This window comes from Amblyomma americanum, chromosome 5 (assembly GCF_052857255.1).
Source record: "Amblyomma americanum isolate KBUSLIRL-KWMA chromosome 5, ASM5285725v1, whole genome shotgun sequence".
NCBI lineage: Eukaryota > Metazoa > Arthropoda > Arachnida > Ixodida > Ixodidae > Amblyomma > Amblyomma americanum.
In genome coordinates, this window is record NC_135501.1 from 150,045,565 (window position 1) to 150,064,474 (window position 18,910).

Here is an 18,910-nt window from a genome sequence, read left to right on the forward strand (position 1 = left end):
ACCACTTTAATAGCTTTTTACTGATATAGTAATCGGCAGTAACGATTATGATGCCCCGACCATTATCCAAACGAATTTAAATACCTTATTCTTGCAACCCACTTGTACCTCAGAAGTAAAAACGCTTATCCAGAGCCTCAAAAACAGCCGCAGTAAAGATGTAGATAGCATCGAAATCAGACCAGTTAAACATTTAGTGGATCTTATTGCACCTGTATTAGCTCATATTTTCAACACTGCATTGTCTACAGACGTTCTTCCCCGGAGCATGAAGGTCGCGAAAGTGACAATTATACACAAAGGAGGAGATAGGAACAATATGAGTAATTATCGTCCAGTCTCTATACTGCCAATTTTTTCTAAAGGCCTTGAAAAGGTAATTAAGGTCCGAGTGGATAGTTTCTCTCGCAAATATAATCTAATAACAGATAGTCAGCATGGTTTCAGACAAAATCGATCTACAGAAACCGCCTTACTAATTCAGAAAGATATAATACTATATAACTTTTTAAAAAAATTAATGACGCTTGGTATTTACCTAGACTTCAGTAAAGCTTTTGACCGCGTTAACCACGACTTATTGCTCAAAAATTAGAAAGATTTTGTATCCGAGGACTACAGCTCCAGCTTCTAAAATCTTACCTTCACTCACAAACCCAATTTGTAGAAATTAACGAACATAAATCAAGCCCTCGACAAAAAAAACTGGCGTTCCACAAGGCAGTATCCTAGGTCTCATATTGTTTTTGTACTACGTAAATGATGTTGTTCAAACAATCCCCGGATGTCAATTTGTCATCTACGCCGATGACTGTACTGTGTATGTTGCAGGCCGAAATTTATCATGTATGCTTCGCGAAGCAAGCTTCGTTTGCAATACGCTTCAAGAATAGTCGCAAATAAACAACCTGCTTATCAACGAGGCAAAAACAAAATGCGTCCTTTTCAGGGCTCGAGGGACATGCGTCAAGATGACAAATACTATCAGATTAGGACCATTTAGTATATCGTGCGATAAAAGTGTAAAAACATTTGGGGTGACTTTCTCAGATGACATGTCTTGGAACGAACATGTCAAGATTCTTTGCAGGAAAGTGCAAAAAGCTTGCGGTATTTTAAATAGGTGCCGTCACTCGTTTCCAACGGGCGTAAAAAAACTTCTTCATAATTCATTAATCCATTCGCAGCTTGAATATTGCTCACTTATTTGGGGAAACACGACATTAAAGAATATTCATAGCCTAATTCTCTTGCAGAAGAAAGCAATACGAGCAATTGAGAATGTTCCTTACTTGGAACACACTGAACCACTTTTTCTCAAAAACAATATATTAAAAGCTATTGACATATATAGCTTCAAGTTAATTAGACGCTACAAGCGAGCAATTCAGTTCAGTTCAGTTCAGTTTTATTCCTTAAAGGCCCCCATTTCAGGGGGTGTTACATAAGGGGTGGGATTACATTTGTAGTGAGGAAAACAAACAGCGATGGTAATTTAACATTGAAGGTGATCTGTTACGCTTTCTTGAAAAGCAGATGTTGAAGCGATGGCGACGATGTCATGGGGTAGGCCGTTCCAGTCCGTGGCTGCTCGAAGAAATAACGAAGCTGAAAACGTAGTAGTGCGTGATAGTGGGCGGGGAACTTGAAGGGGATGACTGGTGCGGTGAGATATGCGTGATGCGGCGGCGATATACGGTGCTTGATTGAGAGAAGAACAAAAGAATTTGTGATAAAGGGTGAGGCTACTAATGCGACGACGAAAAGAGAGGGGTGGCAGTCCGGATGTAGCTTTCAAGGATGAGACACTGACGTCATATGAGTATGAGGAATGAATTAATCGGGCAGCACGATTCTGCACAGCTTCCAATGCGGGGATTAGATATGCTTGTTGTGGGCTCCAGATGGGGGATGCATATTCTAATTTGGGTCTTATAAGTGATTTATACGCGAGCAATTTAACATTTGGTGGGGCAAGACGAAGGTGACGTTTTAGAAAACCGAGTGTTTTGTTTGATGCTGAAATGATGTTACCAATATGAACCTGCCATTATAGATTAGAAGAGAGGGTGACTCCTAGATATTTATATGATTGTACTTGCTCAATCTGTGTGTTAGAAATTGGATAATGAAAGAGATATGGATTGTGACGACGAGTGAAGGACATGAGTTTACATTTAGTAGGATTGAGGGACATTAGCCAGTTATCACACCAATTTAGTACGTTGTTAAGCTCTGTCTGAAGAGTGTATTGATCGTGACAGTTATCAATGGTGCGGTAAATAACACAATCATCTGCGAAAATTCTAATACTACAGGAAACATGCAGGGGCAAGTCGTTAATATATATTAAAAATAGGAGGGGACCGAGGACAGAACCTTGTGGGACCCCTGAAGTAACCGGGAGAGATGTAGACAGATGGCCGTTAAGATAGACTGACTGAGAACGGTTAGTTAGGAATTCTTCAATCCATTTGAGAGTATTGGGGGGTAGGTTCAGCTTTGAGAGTTTTAGTAATAGCCGGCGGCGGGGAACCTTGTCAAAAGCTTTGGCGAAATCAAGAAAGAGGGTGTCTGTCTGCATATTACGGTCTAGATTAGTGTGCAAGTCGTGAAGGAAAAGCGCTAGTTGGGTTTCGCAAGAGAGGCCCTTACGAAACCCATGTTGTGAGGGGTGAAAGAAATGGTTTCGGTCCAAGAAGTTTACGACTTGTGAGTAGATGACATGTTCCATGATTTTACAAGGCACACTAGTCAATGAAATGGGGCGGTAATTCAAGGGCGAGTCTCTGTTACCTGATTTGTAGACTGGAACGACCTTCCCCGTTTTCCAATCAAGAGGCAAAATTCCTAAGGAGAGTGACTGTGAGAAAATGAGACATAAATATGATGCACAAATTGATTCCACGTTTTTCAATAGTTTTGAATTAATCAGGTCCATACCAGCTGACGATGAAAGTTTCATATTACGAATTATGGATGAAATGCCTTCTTCGACGAACGTGACTGCCGGCATGGGGGTTTCTAAGTTAAAGGGTGGTAATTGTGAAAGTGCGTTGGGTTCGGTAGTGAACACAGATATGAATGCATGGTTAAATATTTCTGCGCAATCATGGTCAGTCACTGCTTCATGTGAATCATTCGTCAGTTTAATATCGGGAGGATGTGTTGGGTTTAAAACTTGCCAGAATTGCTTGGGGTTTCTTATAAGTAAGTTTGGTAAGTCATTGTGATAAAATGAGTACTTGGCGTTACGAACAGAAAGTAGGTATGATTTTTCGGCCTCGAAGTATTTCCCCATGCGGCAGGCGTGTCGTTTCGTTTGGCGGTACGAAACAATCGTTTCTTTTTGTTTTCGAGTCGTTTTAAGTGCTGGGTAAACCATGGTTTATTGCGATTAGTATGAAAGGTAATTCTTGGTACGAACATATTAGTGAGATGATTTCATTTGTTCTTGAATATCAGCCAGTTTTCATGAATTGAGCGAGTGTGAAATGCGGATACGTATTCAGGAAAAAAGGTGTTAAGTTCTTCAGTTATTGCATTATAGTTACCCTTATCGTAGAGGTGTATTGTTTTATCGGATATCTGTTTTTGAGTCGAGGTAAATGAGAATAAAGCGTGCATGACTTTGTGATCGCTGATTTCAGGAAGGTAACTGATGGATGATACATTCTCGGGGCTGCTTGTTAGTATCAGGTCGAGTGTGTTTGCTGATTCTCGTGAGACACGGGTTGGTTGGGAAATTAATTGAGTGAGGTTAAAATTTAAACAGACATCGATGAAGTTCTTCGCCTCTGCATGACACGTTATTATGGAACTAGCTATGTTCTGCCAATCAATATCCGGGTAGTTAAAATCACCAAAAAGAAGAATACGGGCATTTGGATACGTGAAAACAAGTTTATGAAGGATGTTGTTCAGATGACGTGGCAAGTCTGGACTAGTCTGGGGGGCCTGTAGCAAACGCCAATCAGAACTGTTACAGGGGGAGCACGACAGATGAGCCATATGGCTTCAATGTCGGATGCGACGTCAACAACAGAGCATGATATGCCTCGATGAATGGCAACGAGAACACCGCCCCCCCGTTTGCCTTTCCGATCGTTTCGATACACTTCGAAGTTGGGTAAATCGGCCAAAATTTCCGCATCCGTTACGTCACTATTTAGCCAAGTTTCTGTTAGTATTAGTATGTTGCTTCCGGATGACGACATGATGTTTGATATGAGTTCGCGCTTTGGAAGAAGACTACGGATGTTAGTGAATATTATCGAAAACGAGAGAACATTGTGCGGTGGAGCGGGTCGACGATTTGTTAAAGTTTTGTGACGGGGCAATTGCTATGCTATTTCCTTAACGGTTTGGGATGATGCGTCAAATACATAGCGTTTTGAGCCGATGTGCAGGGTTTTGAAGCGCAAGGAGTACTTGTTAGAATTGGCTTTGGCAAACACTAGTAACTGTTTACGCGCGTGTCGAACGGTGCGGGAAAAGTCCTCTCCAATACTGTAGTTTGTGTCTTTTAATTTACGGCCATTTGATAACAGTGCGTCTTTGGTTTTATGAGATAGGAATTTTACGATTACGGGACGAGTTCGGTCGGCTGAATGATTTCCGAGGCGATGCGCTCTTTCAATGTCGTTAGGTTCCAAGGTTATATCAAGATTATTGCGGCAAACATCAATGATAAGTTTTTCTGACTCAGCCCACGTTTCAGCGCTAGCAGGGTCAGGGATGCCATAGAAAATGAGGTTATTCCGACGTGATTGGTTTTCCGCGTCATCCAGGCGTGTTTCTAGTTCTTCAATCTTTTTAGCTTGGTTGATTATGGTTGACTGCATTATTTTAATATCGTTTCTGAGGTGAAGAAGTGTTTGGTAATGCGCTTCGAGATCGGTCATTCGTTTATCTAGGCTTGCTATGGTTTGATTTGTTGTGTTCAGCTGTGTTTTGAGGCCCTGTATTTCCGTAATCAACAGGGTCTGTCCCGCGTTTAGCTTCTGTAGTTCAGCGAGTACAGCAGCGTTTCCTCAGGACCAGGGTTAGTCTCAACATCACCTGATAGCATGAGCAAAGAATGAATTACGTGAGCACACTCAACGGCAATGGCGACACAGCAGTGCGGGCTCGGAAACTGCACCAAAATATAATTACTGGATTTTTTAGCGAAGAGGGCATACGATGTACTGACCTGCATCGCAAAGGTAAGCGGATTAGGTGGCTGCGCTGTGGTGCAGTCACCGAGCCCACGAAGCGGTGTCAGCGGGTGAAGCTCTTTTATACATGTTGGCATTGTTGCTGATGTCGATGTGGCCACCCATGGTACTGTGATTTCCGGTGTGTGCAGCTCCTCTGGCGGCACATCCAGTAGGGACGAGCACTCGTCGGGCGGTAGATGGCAGGAGCCCGGGTCATCCCAGTGTATGGCAGTGCGCACACCGATGACGCCCCCGTAGACAGGCCTGCCAGGGACGGCAGCAGCAGGTTGGCAAATGCGAGGACGGTCGTCTGCATCGCAAAGGTAAGCGGATTAGGTGGCTGCGCTGTGGTGCCGTCACCGAGCCCACCACTTGAGACATTCCTAACACAGGCAAACTTAGAGAGCACGCACAGCGGCTATCCCTATCATCATCAGGTACCCTGCAACATTCCTTTTTCGCGTACATGCTATGGCCAACAAAGAATCGCGCACACGCTGCCAAGCATTCTTAACCGCTTCCACTCGGAAGGCGTGGATGTGGAAAGGCTTAAAAACAACCGCATTTCACTGATATTATCATGTCATAGTGAACATTTGTGATGTCAAGAGAAATGATCAATGTGGATAAGTTTTTCATTTCATTGAAATTATTAGTGTTTTCGCATTAAACAGATGCGTTGCGTATGTATGTCTCTCTTCCATGTATATTTGTCGGAATCTTTCATTTTTTATATTCTTTTTCGCTGTAATAAAAAAGGAAAAAAAATGATTGTCCTTTGCCTAGTGCCTTTGTAAACTTCCAGGCTTTGAAACCTGTAGTCTTGTATGCAGTATTTATTCTTTTTTTATGTACTCTTGTGACGGGATAAATGCAAGCTGTTACTGTTGCCTTTGCCTTTGGGGGATGGAGCGCTGACAAGCTGTATTAAAACAGCTTTTTCTCCACCCTCCCTTTTCACTTTTTGTGTGGAATAAATAAATGTTCAAATTCAATTGAATTCAAAGTTTTGGAAGTATCAGCAAAAAAAAGAAATCAGAGAAACAGGTATTCAATGATGCACCCTTGTTGTTGAAGCGCAAAGTATTGCAGAGCATTTTAATTCACTTTTCTACAGTGTATTTGGAACTGGAGAAGAGCACCCACTACCTTTTTCGCCTTCATGCAATTTACCACGTGATTTTGTATCATCTCAGGGCGTGATTACTATGCCACTTATCCTTAATACAAAATCTACAGCTGGACCAGATAATATATCAAAAGTTCTTCTATATGTGCATACGAAGAAATACTATCGCATTTCCTTGTAGTAATTTCTCGTGCGTCACTGTCTTCAGCGGCCCTGTCCCCAGACTGGCGAACGGCACATGTAGTGCCAGTGCCTAAAAAGGGGAGGCTCTATTGGTTACTAACCAGCGCCCAATATCGTTAACCTGATCCTGTTGCAAAATGCTTGAGCAAATCATAGCTAACTTCGTCTTAACTTTTCTAAACGATAACAATATACTTTCACCTGCGCAGCACGGCTTTCGTAAAGTTTTCTCTACGGTCACACAGATGGCAACTATCATCCATTCCTTTGTTCAAACTATCGACAAATCTAGCCAAATGGACAATTTTTTTTACTTCATGAAAGAATTTGATCTTGTCTCTCACTATAAGCCTATTGATAAACTTGAAACGATTAATATTTCCTTCATTATTAACTGGATCCCGGCTTACCTTACAGATCGTAGACAGTTTGTTAATATCGATACTTATTGCTCCCGTGAGCTTCCAGTCACTTCTGGTGTACCTTAGGGCAGTGTCTTAGGACCCTTGCTATTTTTGATTCACATTATTGGTATTGTGAGAGTGATTACAGAACACGTACAAAGTACGTTGTTCACAGATGAATGTGTTCTCTTCCTGGGAAGTGTCCAGCCAGGATGATCAGGTGGACCATAATTTTCAAAATATTGTTTCCTGGTGCAACCTTTGGGACATGAAACTGAACGTTAAAAGAACTGTGTGCATGAAAATAACCAAGAAGCTAAATAACGTTTCTTTTCTCTACACTCTAGACACAGAACCGCCAACCGCAGTGAATGAATATAAATACCTTGGTGTCACGTTAACAAATAAATAGTCTCAACTGGAATCCTCACATAACTAATGTATGCGTCGGTGCCTTCAAGAAACTTTCCTTTCTACGCCATAGACTAAAGCATGCTCTTGCCTAAAGTAACCTTTTAACTTACAAATGAATAATTAGGCCAAAGCTCGAATATACATGCATTGCATGGGACCCCTACACTACAGCTAACATCGACGCCCTTGAGAAAATAGTGTCGGGCAGTGAGGTTTATCTTTCGAAGTACCCTGTAACTAATTACAGCTCTAATGAGGCAACATGGAATCCAGACAATTGAAATGAGAAGAAAAATACAGCGTCTAAAGTTTATCTTCCTTCTTAAATATTTGAAGGACGCCTAAGCTTCGTCTTTAAGAGTGAGACGCGACAGCGTGTTGAGGCGTTGTCAAGGAGTGCACATAACGCCATCGCCCGTTCGGCGCGACGCGTGGCCCGCTGGACAATTTAAAGCAAGGACGCCTGTGTCACTTATCTCGTTGGACACCCAAACCAGGCCGTAAGGGACGTAAAATCCCTTCCCTTACGGCGCGGTTCAGGTGTCTACCGAGGCGCGCCATTTTTCGCTCACGGCCAACGCCGCCGACGCCGACACCGGCTTTTCTGCGACACGAGCTCCTTAACGCTGTCGCGCTAAAATATCTTTCTCGCTCTAACTTCCCGCCCGTATATAAAACCACTTACTGCACGCAAAACAAGTCAGCGACACCATGACTAACTTCATTAACTCCATATATAACCTGAACAAACGTTTTTAAATACTCTTTTTCCCTCGAGCAATAACCGAATGGAATGGCCTACCACAATCACTACTAGGCAGCATTGATGTCATTGAAGGTTTAATTTGATAGCGTCCCACATCTTCTGCATTTTAATACTTCGCATTTGCTATGCTTTTTTTGTGTTGCTATATTCGACGTCTAACTGTTGCGTACGTCTTCAATTCGTTTTTTAAGCATTTCCACGTCCTTCGCTCAGATACGATCAGAGTTGTGTGACTGTTTTCGCTTTATTCTGTGCCTGGAACAACTGTATTTGCCACGTGTGATTGCCATTTGTGTTTTATTTCCATAACTCTTATTCCCCTCTTGCTTAGGCAGTAAGGCCTGCAGTATTGAATAACTAAACAATAAATAAATAAAATCTCCCGCCCGTACTACGTGATCAACTTGTCGCCCTCCTCTGCAGTTTTCGTTCTTCCTTCCGCCTAGCGCACATGTCCAGCGCCACAAGTTCAACATCCTTCAGTAAAAATTTTGATTATCAGAAAATTGTAAGGTCTTTCTGAAAATGATAATTCATTGTTCAGATGTGTAGCAAAATCATTCTTTTGAATTTTTCAATCGCTCGCATCGAGCAGTTAAAAGACTGCAATAGAAAACGAATGGGGAACGCTTCGGACGATAGCAAGAGCGTTAACAGAAATAAGCAAGCCTGCCGACGGGAGATCTGGGGATATATTGATTGTTGCAGTGAAATCGTACAATCTATGCAAAAATTGCGTTTATTAAGTGTTTTCGCCTCACAAACGGTTTTTACTGAATTGTTTGTTATATTTGCGCGTTTGAAATTCTCACCATGAGCAACATAAAAATGCTTTTATGTTAAAGTCGGCTGCACAAAGTCGAGCAATCGAGGGACAGAAACTTTATTCGAGGTTACTGCTAAAGAACAGGGTATAGTCGGGCTCATTGGCGCATGTCGATGGAAACGACTGAAGAGGGCTAATAGACAGGACGGACGAGACAGCATGCGCGCCTTTGCTTTCCTCTTTCGTCCTCTCTGATAGCGCTGTTCTGTCGTACTCCTAAAGCCCCACTAAAAAAAAATAGACGCGATCAATAGATTGATGCGGAGGAAATGCGACAGCATTCTTTTTTTTTTACTCGCTAATACATTCTTATTCTGATTCTGTTCTAAATCTTACACCATTTTGTTTCACTACCAAAACTATTCCAAATCTGATTACATCCCAATTCCCTCTGGACAACTACGCAAAATGTGTCGCATGGAAGATCAATTCGAGTCCGCGTCCACCACCGGCGCAGTGGCGCAGCGCAGAAGAGACGCGCCACTGCGCCGGCAGGTGGCTGTCTCAAACACAGCCGCGGGTAGCGCTTGTGAGACCCATGTTCCTTTTACAAAGCAATGCGACAAGGAATAGCCACCATATGTGTCATTCTTGAACTTATAGTTCTTCGTGGGGCTGTCTATTTTGCACATAGATCTGCTGATGTCCCAGTATTTTTTTCTTATTTATGTTTATTTTCATCAGTCATAATCCATCCGGCGTCTGGCAGGTTCCAAATGGGAAGATGGGGAGAGAGTACAATTGACAGGTGGCATACGGAAAGTGAGAAATCCCCTTGAACATCATCTGCCACGGTTGGCGTATGGGGACTTGACATATACGCACGCCGACGCAGCCGGACGGTTTTCGCTTTCATGGCCCTGTTAATGCTAACCAAATAATAATCAACAAGAGATCGATGGGTCTATCCGACGGTAATCTCGGATATTGACTCATTTATCCTCTGCATAGGTAACCACGCGCGCATTCTTCCGGATCCGTGACGTCACTACCCGCTTCCGGTTTGGCGATTTCTTATGACATGCTTGTCACGACCCCGCACCACTTCTCTTGTTCCTCTCCAATATTCCCCATCCTTCTATTTAACTCCTTTCTCACGGCGCTGCCTCCCTCGGCGGCACACCTTCACTAGCACACCTATAATTCTCGCCGTAGTCCCGCTAATGATCAAGAATTAAAACAGCGCTTGCTCCGCTAAACCCTGTCGGTCGTCCGGCGACCCCGTTGAAAGGAGGGGGACGGGTGAGGTATGTATCTAGGCTTAATAATTTAATCTTTAACGCGATAGCGATACGCCTTCCGTTATGGAGAAAATCAGGCGTCGTCTTCGTCGTTGTGAGCAAAAATCAGCTTGGAGAGGGTAGCCCAGGTGGCCGTCCAATCCACCTAGAGTAGCAACCCTATAGCCAGCCTGGTGCACAAGGTTGTGATTGGCTGTGCGCAACCCGCCATCGTTGAAAAATGGTCCTCACAACCTGTCCACCGGATTGTGAGCACACTGCCCACTGTGGGAGGCAGCGGTTAAATTAATTATTGCTCGTGAGAGGTTGCTCCGGAAGAACAATATGGGTCTCACAATCTCTTCCAAAGTCAGTACGTGCCATCGCAAGGCATTGGAGCATCGCTTACTCGCTGCATCACTGCGCCAGAAATGGTGCCAGGGTTTACAGTGATCTATCGATGTAAAGTAGAGATTGACTAATTCCGCATATGTAGGCATTCACCCGTTAATACTATCGCGTCATACTCTTAAGGCGCCGCAAGTCTAGCTTTCTCGGGCAATAATTTTGAAAATTATAAAATTGTGAAACACTATTATAGAAACATTGAAGGTAATGGCCCACTATTCTGATATGTAGCAAAATATCTCTTTTGAAGTGCCTCTAGCAATCGCATCAAACACCGAAGATTCTCATAGAAAATAATGAGGAACGATTTTGATGATTGCAAAAACGCGAATAGAAAAAAAATACAAGACTGTCGTCGGGTGATCTACGGATATATTGATTGTTGTAGTGAAATCTTAAATTATATGACAAAATTGCGTTCATAAATGGATTCCAGCTCAAAAATGCTTTGGTCTAGAATTTGCTGGGTATAGCAGCCATTTATTACTTTTTGGGATGCTAAATGTGCCGCGCGGCATGAAACGTGATGATATTAACGAACGAAATACGTTAAGACATTACATAAAGGCATGAAGTCCGGTTCTGTATAAAAAGTCACATAATATTCGGCTGTAACTGTTTTTCGTTATCACAAGTGGAAATCGGAGTCATTGTTTGAGGACAGGCCTGCCTATTGAAGAACGCGAGCACGCACCAGCGAAGTTCCTGGGCACGTCCACAAAAGGTGGTGGTGGGGTGTCAGAAGCGGGTGTGTCGCAGTGAGGGCATTTTTCCGGCATATTTTTTTTTTTTGACAGGGATGATGATGTAAAACTGCAAACATCACAGATGCGGCAACAAAGAAGCAGCTGAATGAAGCAGAAAAACACGGTCGTCTTTTATAATCGTAATTATTTTGATATATTTTATTGCTTCAAGTCAAGGTGCAGTATCCGTGACACCACAGGTTTGAGCCTATGCAGCCATCACATCCGAAGTCAACGCATTTGCCTTTCACACAGTCCTGCAATACAAAACTCGTTATCATATAGCACCCAGACTCCACATTTCTTGTGCCATTAAGCAGAATCATACTTTTGTACAAATGCGGGAAGCTTCGCTATACTTAAGCCAATATATCACTGGATTTGCTCCTGAGAAACAGACTCGGTTTGTTTCCGAGCATAACGCGTACCAAGGCCTACATGGCGCTTTTGGCCTGGGATAGAATGATCGCACTTTAACGAAGGGTGATATAGTAGGTGAGCTTTGTGCTCTACTGGCACCCAATCCTAATCTTCGCTTATCTATCACGATATAAAATATAGGCTCCGTAAGTGCTTAGAGATGGGTGGTCCTCGATTTCGAACGCGGGTAATGGCAAGAACCATCGAGCTCACATCATGCCTTCGCAGAGTGCGAACTCAAACTACTACATTCGTCATCATGCCCGATTATATCCAGTGCTGGTCAAAAGCCTCCCCAGCGACCTCCCCTAATACCTGTATTTCTCCAGCTGCACCCCAGCCTATCCCTAGTTGGGCCCCCTAATTTGTTCTCAGCGCGAAAATCTGAGAAGGCCTCTTCGAACATTATCTTGCCGTGGAATCAACTCATTTCTTCAAGAGGCCAATGACATTCGGTGGCCCGCATTACGCATCTCCTCAAATTAAAATTTTTTTCTTTTCATTTCAGGAGGGCTATTATCGAACAGCGTTTATCTCTACCTTGTGATGCTTTGTTTCTGCTTATTCACTTATGATATTGAATTTTTCATAACGTTCTTATTGCTCTCAATCCATTAGTGTTTTAATGATTTCACGAAATTTATAGGCGAACTTATTCCGGAGCCACTGGATCCCATGGGGCGAGTGTGAAGCCTAAAAAATTTCGGACATCGCAAAACTTCTCGTGCAACTTTATGCAGCAGAACTCAATTGCCACCACGCCAGTACTCGAGCAAATAGGAAACGACAAAGGCCCTAGAGAAGCAACTTTTTCGGAGCTTTAGGCTATTCAGTCATTTGCACAGCGTCTAGCGCTACCTGTTCCCGTTGGTTGCCTCACGTATTATGCATTTTGAATCGTTGTCATCGTGATCTACCATCCATTCGTCCGGCCCACCAAAATGCGCCTATAGGTCAAGAGATATAAAAGGTCGCTTATCTCTCCAACGGGAGCTTCCCAGGATGAACAAGAGCAGCGACTGAACGCAAGTAGAGCGCCGACTAAGGCGAGTAAAACCGAGTGCGATGTCCATGGAAGAGGAGCAGCTAATGAGAGCAGCTCCACGAGACGCGAAATGAGCCATTAAGAGCATGGGCGTTGCGACCAGGTCAATAAAATTAGTGCCGAGGTCCAACCCTACCCAACAGCCTGGCCTAGAAACTAGCGGATTAAACAGGCACGTCCTTTCGATTCATTACCAGTATATGAGCGAATCAACGTTTGCATACAGTCGCGTGCCATATTTTCCCCTTCTTTCCGGCTTCTACGTTGCTAAAAGGACATAAAGAGCCAATTGAAATAGCCCTGTATCAATGGGCCATCGGGTTCAAATAACAAATGGGCTATATTTAGTGAAAATAAAGATTTTATGAGCTACAAAGATGGAAAAAAATAAACAAAATACACGTGTAGGAACCCCAGGCTGCTTCCACAAGCTATACTACTACGTCGAGAGAAATTTTTGCAGATAGACTCCTAAGGCTGCGTAATATCCCAGAATCCTAAATGATGATACGGAGTACCTTTTGGTACGGAAGTCAGGAGTTTAAATCGCGTGGCGGGAAAATTGTTAGATTAAATTATCGCGCGGATATGAATTCATCTTTTGCTGCGGAACAAAGCCAGAATGGCGAGATAGGGTGGAAATATTTTTTTGACCCCAGCGGTGGCCTAGTGGTTGGCCATCGGCCTCGCATGCAAGAGGTGTGGGGTTAAATCCCCAGTGACGCCGGGTATCCACCAGTGATACAATGGGTACAAGCTTCCCATGAACTGGCGGTCAGCTTATGTAGGGTGAAATGCTTGGGAAATGGGTGTTTAACCCCGCCTTGGTGTCATGGCGGCCTTCGGCCGCAGATCTCTTTGCGCCATAAAAATTCACTATCATCTTCAGAAATCATTTCTATTAGAAACGAAAGCCGGATACAGTTGTTCTCAGTGTCCCTTTGCGGTGCACTGACAGAAATGAAATGATGTGCTCTTCATCACTTCGTAGACGTTTCTTCTACCTAGTTCAGAAAATATAGTCAAAATATAAAATTTCGTCCCCATGAAATTCAAAAATTGTAGCATCGGTGATTACATGGAACGATGTCGCTTAGTTTCATTAGCACTCATTGTTTAATTTTTGTTGTTTTCTGCCGAGCGTACCGAAATGAATTAAAAGCAATGAGGCAAAATGTACTCTAATATTGTGACATGTAAGACATCCTTTTCTGTTACGTTGAGCATTAAATTTAAACTTAAGAAACCACACTGCTCCTTTAGAACAGCCAGTAGAGGCGATACTTGCGTTTCCGCATTTATAGTTCTGCAGTTTGTAACCCTTCTGTCAAAACAGCAGCTTAGCAAATTGTCTCATTTCAGCTAATTCACTATTAGAGGACAACTAACTTGCTCTCATCCTCGTCATTATTATCACCCCAACAACGTTCACTAAAATGCTAATACCTTTCCCAATCCGACGAAGTAACCCTTTTTTTTTGTGCCATCTTCAGGCACCTTATCTCCTTAACAACCCAATTTCATATGACCGCCCTACTGTCTCCATCTCCACGCTAGATTTCACTTCGAAACCGCTCTGTTACCCTAAAAGACAAACGATGATCTCGTCTTCGCATTACAAGTCATACCTGTGCCCATTCTTCTTGGTCAGGTTTGTTCCCTGACCTATTCTGTTGTCTTTCTCTCTCTTAACATTACACCAATTATTTTCCTTTCCCTAGCTCGTAGCACTGTACTCAACTTAGTTTCAAGCCCTTTCGTTAGCCCTAATGTTTCCGCCTCACATGCGAGTACTAACAAGTTACAACTGTTATTATTTCTGCTTGAAGTACACAAGTAAGCTTTTATTTATGACTGGCGAGTACCTTTCAAATGCACTTCAGCCCATTCTTACTGTACTACTTATTTCACTCTGTTGTTTTAGGTTCGAGGTTACTGCCTGGTATAAATATATCTATTCCCTGACAACTTTCAGTTTTTCGCTGCCTATCGTAATGAGATGCGGGCTTCCAAAGATATTGCAAGTACTTCAGATTTTATATATTAATCATAAGACCCACAGTTCAGCCTTGCTGTCTGGATCCTCAATCGTGCAGTATCGTTCCTCCCCTGACTTAGTGACATAGGCAATGTCATCAGCACAACTAAGATTATTCGCGAATTATGCGTTGCCCGTCGAGGATGGACAAAATTCATGGAAGATTCGCCTTCAATGTCCCATTTTTGAAAGCACCATATCACGGAATGAATCTTTGGATAGCACGTGCTACTCTCTTTAATATTTGATAACATTTAAGCGCTTGTGAAATCTCACCAATGATATCAGTAGTGTATTGACATTTAGCACGAAATAAACGTTGAAGCCTCAGTGAATAAACTGGAGCCAGGCACTTACTTTTGCGACACAATCATTGCGCTGGTCCCTATTTGGCCTCAGCTTTGAGTTGCAGCCGTTCACCCTGCATACAGCAAAAGATGTAAATCTAATAGATGCAGTTTTGCTACCTTGGCTTCATATCGCCTTCACTGCAGAACTGCACAATGTCGAGAAACCCTTGGTGTTCTCATCGAGGCATGATTCCCTAAATATGTGAGTAAAAATGTCTGAGAACATTTATATGTTTCATGAATGATCAATAGATACATTCTTTTTTATTTCAGACCACAGGCTACCCAGTGAGTACCTTCGTGATTGTTGAAGGCTTAAACGTAGCAAGTTTATGATCTTCGTCAAGAAAAATGTGTCAGTTGCCCAAATAGCCGAGGGTTGTCATCAAAATTCTGAGTGTTATTTAACCAGGAAACTGTCCAAATCGCTTTTCATTCTTCTGTGAGATGCTGACACGGTATATTCGGGGACTCCAAAATAGCATTTTTGCCCGTGAGCGTTTGTACAGAGCCCGCCTTGAGCCATCGCGAGGATGAAGCCCGTCCAAGGTCACCGATTGAAGCGGCCAGGAGAGAAAGCTAAAGTAACCAGTGGAGGGGCGGCAATGGGACAAACAGGGGAAGAAGTAGATGGAGAAAAAGAAGGGACGCTGCTGCCGACAGAGTGAAAGAAGAGGTAAACCCAGCGATGCCGCAAACCTCTGGCTAACGATGCCACGAAGGCCATCGGCTCCGTGAGCCTGTCTAATCGGTTCTGAGGTTCTCCTTCCCGAGCGTCTGCAGCTGGGAAGCGAAGTGCTCGATGAGAGATTCCCTCCAAGATTCTCTCTGCTCGCAGCCAAAGAAATAAAATGAACCGAATACGCAGCGCACGCATGTGGCGCAGCCGCTGTCCTTTTATTATCCTTTTAAAGCCTTGTCAAAAAAAGACAAAATAAAAATATATATGAAAGTAGGAGAAAGCCTGCACAAGCATAGATTTTTAAGGGTTGAAGCCAATGCAAAATAAACGAAAAGGACACTCGTCGCGCTCGTGTTTTCCAGTCTCGCCGTCGACAAGAACTAGTTTTGCTCGCCGCCGCGTGAGAAGCCGATCGACGTCGTAGAGAAAGAGGTACAGCGGGCGACGAAAACCTCTCAGCACCGAGAGCGGCTTCGGCGACAACTCATGAAGGGTGAACCTTGAACTTCATGAACTGCAACCGCGGACAAGGTTGGGGCTAAGAGCAACGCCCTGCATCGAGAGCGTAGGAAGAGGCAGCGGGAGTCACCCACCGCCACCTCCTCTCCCGGCACGCGTCGATTGTTTAAGTGCGCCGTTTAATTAACCATTTTTTTTCAATAACCTTAGAAGAGAACGACCAACATATTTCGACCACATCATTCTATAGGGAACTGCTTATAAAGCCAGTATTTCTGCGCACTTGGATCGATATCTCTAAAACCACAGCCAAAATTTTCAAATCTATATATACGCACGAGATACTGAGTTGGTCAAGGAAAGATCCCACCGCCTTTGAAAAGAGGGTAAGGTATAGGGCATTCAAAATAGAGCCACTTGATAGGTCTTGCTTTGTGTTTTCCTCAGCATAGTTTATATTAATGAGAAAATGTATTCAGCTCTAATAGAGGTTTTTGGAATGGTTATCATCTGCTATTTCTGCACCATTTTTTTCCGCACCGCGTCCGGTAAAACTGCTTTTCTTGTGGTATTTTTTATTAATGTGATCATGTTTTCTGATTTTTTTTATCTGTATTACGTTCTTCGCAGTTGTTTCATGTTGCCTGCAGTGGTGACAGGTAGGGGGAAGAGCATGGTCCTCCAGGCAACACTTTTGCATTGAATAAAATTATTTGCCTCGGGCATGCAGAGACCACTTTTTGCAGAACATTGGGTCCGTTAAAAACGTAAGAAAATATGCCCAATGGACTATTGCGAACGCGCACAAAAGCATGCGCCACCGTTCTCTCCGCGCCCACCATAGACCAGCCGTAAAAGTTTTATGGAACACATCATCGCCGAAGAAGTTTAACTTTTGCATTCAGTACTCAGAGCTATGGTTTTATTGGTGGAGTATGTTAATTGATATTCTCAGCGTTTGGCTGCGTATATATATTGTGCTTTATTATATGGCAGTCTTGGCACGGAAATGTTATAAATTCTCCCGAGGGAGTACAAAATAAAGCAGCCAGGGAGACTGTCATTATACGTCATCGCAGCGTGGCAGCACTAAAGTACACCCTGAATCTTCAACATCTTGCAATGCGTCGAAAGTCTGCCCTCTATTCATTCTTTAATGCGTTATACCATAGCATCCAGCCATTCTCCTGGACTCAAATCTTCTCTGCCCCATTGTTCAGCTCACATGGGCCATGAGAACAAACGCCCGCTCGATTTTTGCTAGCATAGTAAAATGGGACAGCTTATCGCTAGCGTTGTCAATAAATGGTTGGAACACATTACCAACAAGTATCTTCACCTATACTGAATCATTCTCTTTTCAACCCACTTTGACGACATTTTGGAATGCAGAAAACGTGTCATAGAGTTTAATCCTTGCGAAAGCGATGACTGACGCTACATTTCGGCCGGTACCTTTTAGCGTTGTTCATGTTGTGTTGTCTCTTATGCTATTTAAGACGATACCAGAGATTGCCTTTTGTATCGACCTGTTTTAAGAGCTTTCGATTCTTCCATCGCGTTCGGCTGTTAACTTGACTTTTCCTAGTGTATCTTTGTACCATTTGTTCTCGTGCTGGTGTATTTTTTTCCTATAGGTTCCTAACCAACGCAATGGCGAGATCTCGGGTTTTAAAATAAACAAAGGAAGAAATATTGCGAGCTCAGTGTGAAGATGTGTATTAAGTGTTTTGTCTAATAATTCAATTTATTAACTCGCTACTGTAGGTGTACGTGCGTCAGCATTCCCTCAAGCGATATAGCGACATGCATTTAAGGCTTTTTCATCCCCTTTAAATTGTTTACTCTGACGAGGCAGAACATTTGCTCATCACAATGTCCTGAGTGGGTGTACGTGAGCTCGCGTCATAATTTCTCAGTGCCAACGACACATACACGCATCAGTCTAGTACAATGTGGCCACCTGCAGACAGCGTTCCTTGGAGCAACGTATAGCTCATTCTTCAGTACCTCCACGACCATAAAGTAGACGTCAAAGCTTTCAGATCTCCATAAGTTCGCGACGACGAAATCATGTTCGAAACATCCCGGCTACATACCTTTCCATCAGACTGTGCAGGCACAAGAGGATAATGACAGCGTGCACCAGATAACGCTGCATTTTTTAATTTTTTTCAACAAATTTATCGGTATCCTGTAAAAAAACAAACAAAAGCATCAAGCACGGCACGTTTCAAAAAAGGACTAAATATTCGCACTTACTCCTATTGTTATAACTTACGTCGGCAATCAAGCGCCGCACTTATTCTCCTAAGTTACTTAAAGGAGCGGCCTCACATGCAGATTGGAGGGAACTAAGACGTTCTGCATGAAAATTAGTCCGTAATTCTTCACAAAACAACCACCAAATACGGCTTTTAAAATTGCCGCGATAAGCAGTCAGGAAATTTCTGTCAGCTCGAGTGAATTGCCGTGCTTCTTATTGTTTGACAATGGTTGCTCTGAACTCTCTATAGGGAAGCGAGCATTTACATACGCTTTTCAAGGCCATTGTCGGGCAATGAATCTATGAGTATAGATCAGCTCACTCTATCGAATACGTTCTTGTAACCTATGGAA

General features: G+C 43.1%; 1 pseudogene; it reads right to left on the reverse strand.

Annotated features, from left to right (window-relative positions):
- Nucleotides 1-4,042: 4,042 nt before the first annotated feature.
- LOC144134257 (uncharacterized) lies at nucleotides 4,043-18,452 on the reverse strand (annotated as a pseudogene).
- Between the last annotated feature and the right edge of the window lie 458 nt (nucleotides 18,453-18,910).